A 14,491-nucleotide genomic window follows, 5' to 3' on the forward strand; every position below is an offset into this window, starting at 1 on the left:
AATATTGGAAGGTATACACGCCACCCATCGTGGCGTACCAAGTTCCATAGATTTCGAATAATTTAAGATTTGATGATGGTATACACTTAGCTATGAAAAATAATATAGTCAACCCCAACGTGGCATATTGTTTAGTAATAGGACCGAAGTAACATTTAAACAAAATTAGGTGGTATACATGTCACACATCGTGGCGTACCAGAAGCTTATGGTGTTTAGATGTTAGTGCATTAAATTTTAATAATTTAGATCTTAATAATTAATGCACCCTTATTTATATGATGTTTTTATGCATGATTCTCAGGATAAAATGGGTTTTAATCCACTATTCACCATACTTAAGGATAACAAACTTACCGGACCTAACTATATTGAATGGAAACGAAATTTGGACATTGTGTTGACTGCTGAGGAGTACAAGTTTTGCACTTATGAACCCAAGCCTGAACAGCCTGCTGCTGATGCTCCTGAAGATGAGAAAGAGTATTATAAACGGTGGATTAAGGATGATGAGATGTCGCGATGTTACATTCTGGCAGCAATGTCGGGTGTTTTGCAGCATCAGCATCAGTCTATGGCCACTGCTTCAGATATGCTCTTTAATCTCAAGGAACTTTTTGGAGATCAGAATAGGGCTGCTAGGCAAGTAGCCATGAAGGCTTTAATGAACACTCAGATGGCTGAAGGCACACCTGTAAGGGATCATGTTCTCAAGATGATGTCGCATCTGAATGAGATAGAGATCCTTGGTGCTGAACTTGACGGGGAAACCCAGATTGACATTATCCTTATGAGCTTGTCCCAGAGTTTTGAGCAGTTCCGTTTGAATTACAACATGAACAAGAGGCAGTATAGTCTCGCGGAACTGCTGACAGAACTTCAGGCAGCTGAAGGATTATTTCGGCAGAGTGTTCAAGTGAATGTGGCTAAGAAAGGTTCTTCCTCTAAGCCGAAAGGTATTAAGAAGAAGAAAAAGGCTCAGACATGGAAAGCTGTGAAGGCAGTGGGAGTTCAGGGTGGTGTGAAAAAGCCTAAGGGAAAGTGCTTCAGATACAAACAGTCAGGTCACTGGAAACATGATTGTCCTCTTCCTACGAAGACAAACAATACTGGTATGTCTCTTTCTCTAGTTACAGACACATTTATAGCGGCTATATCTACGAGCACTTGGTGTGTAGATACAGGAGCCACTGATCATGTTTGTAATTCTATGCAGGGGTTCTGTAATAACCCCAATTTTTGGAATTTTTAAAACACGGATGAATAGTAACTTTTGCTGACAATGCTGATTAAGGAAAATTATCAGACCACGTTATATAGGAGTACTGTTATGGAAATTCTAAGATCGTATTAGTATTCCATAAATTAAATGAGTGTATGTAAAGGTCATTAGAATTCGGATCCGGACACTTTGATTTTTTTCGAAAATCCACCAGATACCGAAAGAATTGAGTATAAGGTAACATGATTAAAAGGATTTAAATTCAAGGGTTATAAGAGAGGATCATAAAAGGAATATAAAATATTGAGAAAGGTTTAGGGGAACCCAAGTAATAAGATCCCGGATATGATCCCTCAAACGATCAACGAGAATGAATAATAAACGAGTCGTAAAGCAATTAAACGACTAAGGATCAAGCTTGGGCAAGTAGCTAGGGGATTAGCAAGGATAATACAAGTATTAAAGCACCTAATTAATAAGGATTAAGCTTAATGAAAAGCTTCCACCATAAGAAGAGGACAAGTGGCAAGAGTGATGTAAGTGGTGACATAGGCTTGCTTACATCACTTTCCACTAACTAACCAAGAGTTAGCCAAACAAATATCCACCTACCATTCCATTTACACCACAAAATAAGTCAAAACAAGCAAGCTTTTTTCTCCCCCATTTTCATTGCTCTCGGCCAAAACAGAACCAGCACATTAAAACTGGTGTATCTCCTTCATTTCTCACTCAAATGTTGTGTTCTATAGCTCGTTGGAAAGGTATTGAGATGGCCTACAACTCTTGTTCACAAGTATCATCCAAATAATCATGGTAAGACCCTCATTTTTACAGTTATTTAAATCGGACTTTTAGAAACTTCAAAGCCTAACTTTGTGTTCTTGATTTCTTTGGAAAGATCAAGCTTGTAGGAGGCTCCATAAGGCTTCCTAGTAACTTTCCACCCTCCAAGAAAGGTATAAATCTTTACACCCTTTAGTAATAAGTTTGAATGTTGAAGTTTGGAGATGGTTTGGATGGATGAGTAGTAATTTGAATGATAAGCATGATTCGAGCTTAATTGTTAAGTAGTTTAGTTGAATTTGGAGATGTTATAATATATGATTGGATTGAGATCCTTGAGCTTATTATGACTGAAATCAGTAGCATTGATGTGTATCTTGAGTTGTTGTTGATTGGTAGTTGGATTGATATGATTTGGAATGGTAAAAATTTGGGAAATCGCGTAAACATAGCCGTCGTAATGTCCGATTTACTTTAGACTGTTTTTGCTCTTAACATCAGGACCCTAGAACTCCCTGTTAGGTTTTGACCATTGCCATTATTAGATAGTTCATGTTACGAGCTTCGTTTTGATATGTAGTTCGTTTGATTCCGATGTACGGTTTAGGAGAAACGACCGTTTTAAGTAACGGTGTTTCGCGACCGAACCATTACCCCTCGCCTTACTTTGAAACCGTGTTTAAGGACCTTTAATGACTAATTGGGGTATGAAACAATTATGTTAAGTGGATTAGGCAGTTGGTAAGGTACTCGCGAAGGAATCGCCTTAAAACTCGTAATGGTTAATTTATTAAAAATGGTGGAGCCGAGGGTACTCGAGCGACTTAAGAGAATCAGTAAGCGCAAAGCGAGCGTTAGAGTCTAATTTGGTTAAAGTATAGATTTACAAGTGACTTCGGTTTAATTCCAACTTATATGTTGTTTATAGGTTACCAGACTCGTCCCGAGCCATTTGTAACCCCCAGTCGCTCAGGCAAATTTTCTACCCGTTATACTGTTGTTGTGATGTATATGTGTATATGCATGATCTTGTGATAAATGCATATTTGTTATTAGCAAATTCTTGCGATATATTGTAGCATGTGATATGGTATATATGCATGCATGTTTTGTATTCTTGATTTATATATCTGTTGGTTCAAATACTTATTCGTTGCATAATACCTATGCTAGAGATAAGCGGTATTTGCGTATACCCTTAGTATAGGGGATCAAAAGGTGAACTTTTTCTAAAACCGGGAGGCGAGGCTCCCGAGTATAATATATATTTATATATATATATATTGATATAGTTTTTAAAACTATTAACCGAATAAGGTTTATTCGATAACTTTATTTTATTTAATGAATATTATTACGAATATTCATTCGAGAGCTTATGACTTCTTTATTTTATTAAATGAATATTATTTTGAATATTCATTCGAGGACTTATAACTCCTTTTATTTTATTATTTGAATATTATTTGAATATTCATTCGAGGGCTTATGACTCTTTTATATTATTTATTGAATATTATTCGAATATTCATTCGAGGGCTTATGACTCATTTATTTTATTTAATGAATATTATTACGAATATCCATTCGAGGGCTTATGACTTCTTTATTTTATTAAATGAATATTATTTTGAATATTCATTCGAGGACTTATGACTCCTTTTATTTTATTATTTGAATATTATTTGAATATTCATTCGAGGGCTTATGACTCTTTTATATTATTTATTGAATATTATTTGAATATTCATTCGAGGGCTTATGACTCAGTTTATATTATTTAATTAAAAAATATTATTTGAATATTCATTTGAGGATCTATGACTCTGATTATTTGCTGAGATATTCTTTATTTTATTAAAGAATAAGGTGTCGATAATCAAACTTATCTTTGATTATTCAAATAAAGATAGTACTTTCGTATAAGTATATCTTTGGTTATTTAATACTCATTTCAAGTATAAGTTTTAAAACTTCTACTTCAATTATTTTTTTATAAAGATTATTCTTTATGGGAATATTATTTAAATAATAATATTCAGATATTTTCTAATATATTGGGACTGATTTATTTCATTAAATCAGCATTACTCCAAACACTCTTTAAAGTGTTTTCGAGTCTTCAAAATGATTTTTAAAAGTTAGAGCGGATCCCAAAACTCATTTTTATATTTAAGATCTTCCTTTTAAAGGGGATTTAAATACTCGTTCAAAACTTGAGGGATCCGGCTCAGTGGTGTATTTTACATTCGCAACGAGGTTGCTGTTTTGAGAAAACATCTTGATTACTTGCCCATCGTTCGGGAAGTAAGTTCATCTATTTGAGTCGACATAAGCAACATGGGCTCAGTGGGCGTCCATGAAAGTGTAAGTGGCTCAGTGGGAGTCCATCAAATGCGTAAGTGGCTGAGTGGCAGTCCAGCATAAGGTCCTATTGCGGCCAGGGTGATGACCAGTGGGGAATTCGTCCATCTACTAGTAGAAAAGGTTACTTATTGGTATCTTTGCCTGATCAGCAAGATATCAGGTTTATGCCAAGGTTTTCTCCTTTCCAAATTCATTGGATATTGCAACTCTGTTTATAATTTTCATAACAGAGGTTTTCAAGGAGTGTATGAAATGTATATATATAGGTGTATATATATATCGAGATTTAATGAAGTATCTCGTAACTTCATTATTTATAATGATATTCAAAGATTGAATCTATTCAAATCTTGTCTTGTAGTCTCATCTATGTGATGAACTTTTGAACTGATTATAACTTGAACGGTGGTAGTTCAAGTAATATTTGGAAAAGATAGAAGTATATTGGGGTATCTTGTAACTTCATATTTTCAACTTATATCTAGTTAATGATTATCTTATGCATATCAAAAGTTTTCAGAAAAACGTTGAGACAAGGGTAGATATATGAGATCACCTTGCACCGATATTTTTATACAATTATAACTGGAACTCTGTGTATATTATGTATGGAAGAGGACTTCCAAGATTTTGAAAAGTATATATGTATATATACTGAATATTTTGCGACTTCATCGCATTAAGATATCAAATTTGGTTCATTTCTTTTGACCAAGACTTTCATGAGTACTATGAGAAGGCTCATATATTGTTAATCATTATACATATTATTTTGGTGGGCTTGCTGCTCACCCTTGCTTTCTTCTTTCATCACACAACAACAGATAGAAAAGATGAACAGGACCAAGCTCCCGATTCGCAAGCGGTTAGAAAACGTTCCGCAGTCTTCTGAAAGCGCTGATGCCCCGTAGCTGAGGTAGGAGCTACCAATAGGCTAGGTTTTCAACTATTGATGAACCAGACTTATGTATAATATGAATTGTAATAATGGCAAGGAATATGTAAATTTATTCAGAACCTTTTTAAGGTGTAACGGTTTATAATTATGGAATATAAGGACTTGTGTTATTTTTTGAGTGTTCATCTCTGAGACTATAACTTGTGGTGTGTGTGTTTATTGTGGGGTCACAGTACAGAGTAGTTGATTATTTATTAAGATTGGGTGTTATTAAGGGAAATGGAACTCGTGACAACCCGGATCCCCGACCCCGGATTTGGGGGTGTTACAGGTTCCAACTATCCAGAATGCTTAGAGATGGTGAGATATACGTGTTCATGGGAGATGCTACGAAAGTAGCAGTAGTTGCAGTAGGAGTTATTCATTTATCTTTTGGTTCTGATAGGATTTTGGTTTTGAACAATTGTCTTTATGTACCTTCTTTTAGAAGGAATTTAATTTCGGTTTCTAAACTTGCTTTGGATGGTTATAATGTTTGTTTGGATCGTAATGTTTCTATTATGATGAATAAACGAATTATATGTTCTGGTACATTATGGGAGATTGTTAGTGTATACTGAAAATATTTATTTGAAGTATGTACATTTATTTCTGGCTAGTTTATTTGAGAATCATTTAAATGTTTACATGTTGTCTAATATTATATATTGTGAACAATCTAGTATCAAATGGGATACAGAATATTAGATTGTTAAATACGGTTATATAATATAATAAGGTTCACAGCACAGGTGGTGTTGGACAATCCACTGGTATGGCTGTAGTATTATTTAGATTAGTTTATATTGACTAATAAATAATGCTAGTATACTTTGTGTATATTGAACATGATCAAATTTAGAATTGTTCCCTTAATACTGATTAAGAAGGAGAACTAAGATTCTATGTTATTATTAATGCTTAGGTTCTTAATCCGAAAATAGTAATTGACACGTGTATATTATTTACATGCTTTGATTTATATATGAAATAATTCTTTTGAATTATATCATTATATTTTGGGTGATGGAATTATATACATGGTGGATATTATTTATTGAAGGAATCCATGTCCTGATAATATTCGGGTTAATGATGTATTAGGAAAGGTAGTGCAAATATTAATTCTTTAGTGGATTGAATTAATATTTAATTACATTTGGCTAGGCTCAAGATGTAATTAGAAGGCCCAACCTAATTATCCATGGTCCATATTGTAGCCTATATATATTCTTATTCTCTTCTTGCTTGGAATTGTGTGAAAACATATTATAGCCACCAAGGAGCAAGAAGAGAGGATAAATTACAGTATTAGGAAAGGTAGTGCAAATATTAATTCTTTAGTGGATTGAATTAATATTTAATTACATTTGGCTAGGCTCAAGATGTAATTAGAAGGCCCAACCTAATTATCCATGGTCTAAGCAAATAATATTGGAACCGAATTAATTAAATTACAGTATTAGGAAAGGTAGTGCAAATATTAATTCTTTAGTGGATTGAATTAATATTTAATTACATTTGGCTAGGCTCAAGATGTAATTAGAAGGCCCAACCTAATTATCCATGGTCCATATTGTAGCCTATATATATTCTTATTCTCTTCTTGCTTGGAATTGTGTGAAAACATATTATAGCCACCAAGGAGCAAGAAGAGAGGATAACTTGAGAAGACGGAGGCCACACTTCGCTCAAGGGAATTTGGGAATACAATAGAAGAGCGTGGAATCAACCATTAACAAGGTAATCCTCTTTTCGTAATATTTATCGTAAAACGTAGTAACACCCTAAGTCCGTGGTTCCCAACAAGAGGATCATGCGGAACATGTGAGAACGGCTTTGGAGATTTTAAGGAAAAAGAAGTTATATGCTAAATTCTCGAAGTGTGAGTTTTGGCTATAGGAAGTTCAGTTCTTAGGGCACATAGTTAGTAATAAAGGGATCAAAGTGGACCCGGCAAAGATCGAGGCAATTACGAATTGGGAGAGACCGAAAACACCCACTGAGGTAAGAAGTTTCTTAGGATTGGCGGGATATTATCGTCGATTTGTTCAAAATTTCTCGAGGATTGCCACACCATTAACAAAGCTTACACGAAAGAATGAGAAGTTTATATGGAACGATAAATGCGAGGAAAGTTTTCAGGAGTTGAAGCGACGATTGATCACGACACCTATTTTGTCACTTCCAGATGATCAAGGGAATTTTGTAATTTATAGTGATGCTTCTCACAAAGGATTAAGATGTGTTCTAATGCAGCACGAAAAGGTGATTACGTATGCGTCAAGGCAATTGAAACCACACGAACAGAAGTATCCTACTCATGATTTGGAGCTAGCAGCCATAGTTTTCGCTTTGAAGATTTGGAGACATTATTTGTATGGAGAAAAGTGCGAGATTTTCACGGATCACAAAAGCTTAAAGTACATATTCACATAGAAGGAACTTAATATAAGACAAAGGAGATGGTTAGAGTTGATCAAAGACTATGATTGCTCGATTAATTATCATCCCGGTAAAGCGAACGTGGTAGCAGACGCATTGAGTCGGAAGGAAAGGTTGAATGTGTTATCAGTACCTGAAGACTGATGGATTTTAAACGCAGCGGGGACATGGCAAAACACTTTTACACATACAAAATCCAAATAAAAGCATATAAATCGTGAATAAAAATTCGAGGGATCGAATCTAACCTTTTAAAATAATTCGGAGACAACGATCAGAGATCCTTAGCAGTTGCTCCTCAAGTGTGAAGCACTCCACCGGTATCCACCAAGAAAACGATGTTAAGGAGGAGGAAGAAGGTGGAGAGAATTGGGTTTTCCAAACTTTTTGGGTTTTCGGGTTTGATGTGGGTTAGAATAAAATAGGGTCTATAATAGTGTATTTATAGGCAAAATTTTCAGCTGAAATTTTCCCATAAATATTATTATTATTATCCCATTTTTTATTCTCATTAATAATTAAAACACCTTTTAATTATTAATCCTTTTTCAAAACACTTTAGAAATAATTCTCTCTCTTGATTTAATTTCCAAAAATTAAATCCTTAATTAATAATATTAAGAACTTTTCTTAATTAATTTATAATCAATTAAATCTCATTTAATCAATTATTAAATTTGCCAATTAATTATTTATTTCATAAATAAATAATTATTAGCCATTATTAATTAATTCCTCCACCATTAAATCATTCTCTTTTTATGGTGTGACCCTGTAGGTTCAATATTAAGCCGGTAGTAGAAATAAATAATAATAAAACTATTTTATCATTATTTATATAAATTCTCTAATTTATTAAATATGATTAATTAATTAATCACATTTATTCTACATCGTGAGGGATACTTCTCAGCATATCGCGACTATCCGGATAATATGAATTCACTGCTTAGAATATCAATAACCTATTCAGTGAATAGTTACCGTACAATAAACTCCTTCTACCCTACAATGTCCCGATTAAATACAAGGCATGGATCTCGTGTCAAGCCTATCTAATTTAATCGCTTGCTTACCATTTACTATGCTTAGTTCTATACAAATTAGAAACTCCTTTCTAATTTCATTCACTCTGACCAGAGATTCCTGAAGTAGCATAAGTGGATCAGCCTTGAACATTCGCTTCCTTCACTGGAAGGGGTAGATCCTTTATTGATCATACACTATCTTCGTGTACAAATTCCTATACCCAGAAGAGCTCTAATAATTGTCCTTGGAGACTAAGAACTAAACCAAAACATAGTTCAGTGTACACAAGATGACTATGATGACCTCAATCTAATGATACTTGTACAACTATCACTAAGCGAACAACTGCTGACACGTGAGTGAACTCCATCAGTTGTTCAGCTGGGCGAGTCATGTTCAGTGAACTTATTCTATAATAAGCACCTACATACTAGCTATAGTGTCACCACACAAATGTCTATGAGAACAGACATTCTTCATAATGAAGCAAGCATAGTATGTACCGATCTTTGCGGATTATTAATTACCAGTTAGTAATCCTACGACCAGGAACTATTTAAGTTTAGAGTTATCATCTTTTTAGGTCTCACTATTATGATCTCATCATAATCCATAAAAAGCTTTACTCTAAACTATGGTATATCTTATTTAAACACTTAAAATAGATAAAGCCCGTAATAAAAACAAAACAAGTCTTTATTAATATCAATGAAATCAAAACAGATTACATAAAAGTTATTCTTAAATCCTAATACATGATTGGACTTAGGACATATTCCTTTCAATCTCCCACTTGTACTAAAGCCAATCACTCTGGTATCTAATACCCATCTTGTCTTTATGACGATCAAAGTGACTTTCATAAAGTAGCTTTGTGAGTGGGTCTGCTATGTTGTTATGTGTGTCAATTCTAATTCAATACAATACAAGAAATGTTACCGCGCTCCCACTAACCCTTTTGTAGACGCATGGTTCATCTACGTTTTTGATAAAATCAAACTCCTTGATTGTCTCATCAAAACGGATGTTCCATCTTTCGAGAAGCTTGCTTTAAACCACATATGGTTCGCAGTAGCTTACACACTAGGCTTTCATTTCCCTTGGAAAGAAAACCATCTGGCTATATGCTAGATCTCATAGTCGTAGTAAGCAGCAATCGCAAGCAAAATCCGAACTGATTTTAACAGGGCTACAGGTAAAAGATTTCATCAAAGTCAATCCATTGCCTTTGTTTGAATTCTTTTGCCACAAGCCTGGCCTTATAGGTCTCCACCTGGCCAACTGCTATAATCTATCTTTTGTATACCGTATACATAGATTCCATTCTGGATTTCATGGCACTATGCCATTTCTCTGAGTCAAGACTACTCATAGCCTCATTATAGGTCACAGGGTCGTCATCATCAATGATCGACAACTCATTGTCATTCTCAATGACAAGGCCATATTACCTCTCAGGTTGGCGAGACACTCTCCCTGATCTATGAATGGGCTGTTCCACAAAAGGTTGTTCAGTCAAAACAGGTGTTTCCACTCGATCGGTAGTAGTTTGTGCTTCTTGAACTTCATCAAGTTCAATTTTGCTCCCACTATTTCCTTCAAGGATAAACTCCTTTTCCAAGAAGGTAGCATGTCTGGAGACAAACACCCGATGATCGGTGCAAAAGTAATACCCTAAAGTCTCTTTAGGATATCCCACAAGACTACATTTTACGGATCGATATTCTAGCTTATCTGGATCAACTTACTTGACATAAGCTGGACATCCCCAAATCTTAACGTGTTTAAGACTCGGTTTCCTTTATTTCCATATCTCATACGAAGTTTGAGGAACATATTTTGGAAGGCACCTTATTCAGTAAATATGCTGAGGTTTCCAATGCATAACCCCATAGGAATACTGGAAGATTTGCATAGCTCATCATGGACCGAACTATGTCTAAAAAAGTTCGATTTCTCCTTTCAGATACCCATCTGGAGGAGTCCACTGGGAGACTATACCATTTACTTTGAGATAATCTAGAAACACTCCATTAAAGTATTCACCACCTCGATCTGATTGAAGAGTTATAATACTATGTTTGGTTGTTTCTCCACTTCATACTTATATTCTTTGAACTTTTCAAAGGCCACAGACTTGTGTTTCATCAAACACATATCCGAATCCAGATCTATCATCTATGAAAGTAATGAAGTATGAAAATCCACCCATGGCTTGCTTAGACATTGGTCCACATACATCTGTGTGTACCATTCCTAGCAAATTTGCAGTCCTCTCTCCATGTCTACTAAATGGAGACTGCAGTGCCACTATGAAGTGAGATTTTCATCATCCCTTTTCTTTTCTTAGTTTGTTCAATCTGAAGTAAATCATGTCACATTTATACAGACCATTATTTAAAGTACCACGTCCATAAAGAATATTATCTCTAAGAATAGAACATTCATTATTCTCAATAATAAATGAAAATCCATCCAAGTCTAACATGGGAATAATATTCCTCACAATCGAGGGAACAAAATAACAATTATTTCAAATAATAGTCTTGCCCGTAGGCCTATGTAAATGAAATGATTCTACATCTTCAGCAGCAACTCTTGCTCCATTTCCATCAGTAGAATCACCTCCTCTTCCTCAAGAGTCCTACTTCTCCTTGGTCCCTGCAATAATTGCAGATATGAGAACCACAGGCGGTATCTAATACCCAAGTAGAAATGACATATTCACTTCTATCATGAACATACCTGAATCAGAAGCGGTAGTCTCACTACCCTTCTTCTTCAATTCTGCAAGGTAAACCTTGCAGTTCCTCTTCCAGTGCCCCACCTTATTACAGTGAAAGCAAACAACTTTGCTCTTGGGGTCTTCAGCTTTTGGTGGAACCGGCATTTTCTCACCTACTTTCTTCTTCTTGGAAGAGTTCCTCTTCCTTTTCTTAGGATTGGAACCTTCACCAATTAGAAGAACAGAACTCTTCTTAGGGGAAAATTCGATTCCGCAGTCTTCAACATGTTGTGGAGTTCAGGCAGGCTGACATCCAACTTATTCATGTGAAAGTTCACAACAAACTGTGAGAACGAACTCGGAAGCGATTGCAAGACTAAGTCTTGGCTCAGCTCCCCATCCATGGCAAAACCAAGTTGTCCAAGACGTTCAATCAAATTGATCATCTTAAGTACATGGTCATTCACAGATGATCCCTCAGACATCCTACAACCGAACAACTCCTTCGATATCTCATATCGAGCTGTCCTCCCCGCCACATCATACAATTCTTGTAGATGCAATAGGATAGTGTGAGCATCCATATGCTCATATTGCTTCTGTAGCTTAATGTTCATGGAAGCTAGCATGATGCATTGAGCAACATTTGTATCATCTATCCACTTACGATACACAACATGTTCATCATTATGTGCATCACTAGCAGGTTCAGTAGGCTTAGGTTAGTCAATCACGTATTCCAGCTTCTCAATCCTGAGAACAATTCTCAAGTTTCGAAGCCAGTCAGCATAATTAGGACCAGTCAATTTGTGAGCATCTAGTATGCTCCTGAGTGATAGTGCAGAAGACATAACGTACAAAGTAAATCTGTAAATGATAAACACATAACAACACTTAGCAAATAATTGATTTCATTTCAAAACACTATATAAATCGGGTCTTTATTCATAAGTGGCTCCCACTAGTTTTCCTAATTTATTCAACCCCTTACGTGAAAAATTAAACATTCATAATGCTAGTGGGAATAGGGATCCTACATTCCATTACACGACCCCGGCTGTAGCACGAACCGCCATGTAATGTTCAATAGGCAGACAACTCTTGTCAATTACATCTCATGTTATTCCCTAATCAAACTTTAGCCTCTTGAATAATTGAGTCTCGGTTGTAGCACGACAAACTCAATATTCTAAGTCAAGTCTAACCCAACATTCCGTACAGTTGAATCAGTCCCCAAACGCCCACGGCTGTAGCATGTACCGACCTTTAGATTCTTATTCAATGTACACATCTCTATGTAATAGACAAGTATTTCTTATTTCGAAATCAAAGCCCTCGGCTGTAGCATGAACCGACAATGATTCAAAAATAAGAACTACTTTTCTATCATGTTGGAAGGCTATGACCGACACAAGCCCGTTGTGTCATTGGCCAATTACTACTTGATATTATTTAATTTTAGAGGGATTATATTACGTTACAATCATAATCATATTATAAAGAAATTCTTCCTTTCAAATTAAATATTTCAAATCAATTATCAATAATCAGATGATTCCCAGATCGGGTGGAGCATTGTCAAGAGGCGTCACTTAATAACCCTTTCTTACAGATAGAAATCTGTTGTTGACAGAATCATCCTTTCTCTCATATCGAAAATTCATATTCAATTACGTGTTTCACAAACACAAGAATCTCATGATTGTATTCATAATATTGTTATTAAGGTTATGAAACAATTTCACTATACTAGGTTGTCTAACAAACACCTTATGTTTATTTAAGTTCACCTAAATCTATCATCGCATGATAAACTAAGCATATATCACATATATAAACATGAATAAACATCAAGGTAGGCATGTTACATCATCTAGCACATAGAACTAAGCATTATACATCTCTATGTATCACATGAAGCATTTAAAATCAATTCAAACGATCAAAAACAACTTTAAAACACTTCATGGAATATAAACAGTTCAAAACTTTTATATAAACTAAAATTGATCACTCCATTAGATCCGTCTCGGAAAAACGAATCCAACGGTATATTGCACGCCTAAAACGGAGTTACGAAACTCCCAGAAAATCAATTTTAAAATCAATAGAAGGGCTGTAACGCATTACAGGAACGCGTTACAAGCCCTGTAACGCATTCCGGTGATGCGTTACAGCCTTTTAAGCCATTTAAAAGGTGTAACGCATTCCGTGAATGCGTTACAGGTGTGTAACGCATTCCCGGAATGCGTTACACCCCTATTTTTTTTTATTTTCTGCAGCCGCAGCCGCCTTTTCTCTCCTCGAACTGCGTGCATGTCAGACCTACCTGTTCTGTGCTTTTCTTGTTTCTTCCGTGCAGCAGACACAAATGTGCAGATATATAGCAGTACAGATATAATCATATATATATACTTTATATACATATATTTACTTATTTAATTACGAATTTAATTGTAAGAACTTCAAAAATTCATAATAAAAAATCTATACATCCTAAAATTATGAAAAAAATACCCAGACGATCTACAACACTTGTAGAACCCAGATCAACATTCAAAATTATTTTGAGAAACGATTTCTCAACAGACAAAATTAATCCATGATATAACTTGTAAAAATCATAATTAATTCATACAAGCACATAAAATTCTGAAATTTTTACCACAGATCTATATGCATACAACCTATGCTCTGATACCAATGATGGATTTTAAACGTAGCGGGGACATGGCAAAACACTTTTACACATACAAAATCCAAATAAAAGCATATAAATCGTGAATAAAAATTCGAGGGATCGAATCTAACCTTTTAAAATAATTCGGAGACAACGATCAGAGATCCTTAGCTGTTGCTCCTCAAGTGTGAAGCACTCCACCGGTATCCACCAAGAAAACGATGTTAAGGAGGAGGAAGAAGGTGGAGAGAATTGGGTTTTCCAAACTTTTTGGGTTTTCGGGTTTGATGTGGGTTAGAA

General features: G+C 35.2%; 1 long non-coding RNA gene across 1 annotated transcript; it reads left to right on the forward strand.

The window, feature by feature from the left end:
• The first annotated feature begins 1,871 nt into the window (after positions 1 to 1,871).
• Positions 1,872 to 5,362, forward strand: LOC141677083 (uncharacterized). Its single transcript, XR_012557323.1, has 3 exons — positions 1,872 to 2,038; positions 2,124 to 2,181; positions 5,200 to 5,362. It is a non-coding gene; the product is annotated as an uncharacterized LOC141677083 (long non-coding RNA).
• The last annotated feature ends 9,129 nt before the right edge of the window (positions 5,363 to 14,491 follow it).

This window comes from Apium graveolens, chromosome 8, assembly GCF_009905375.1.
Source record: "Apium graveolens cultivar Ventura chromosome 8, ASM990537v1, whole genome shotgun sequence".
NCBI classification, from domain to species: domain Eukaryota; kingdom Viridiplantae; phylum Streptophyta; class Magnoliopsida; order Apiales; family Apiaceae; genus Apium; species Apium graveolens.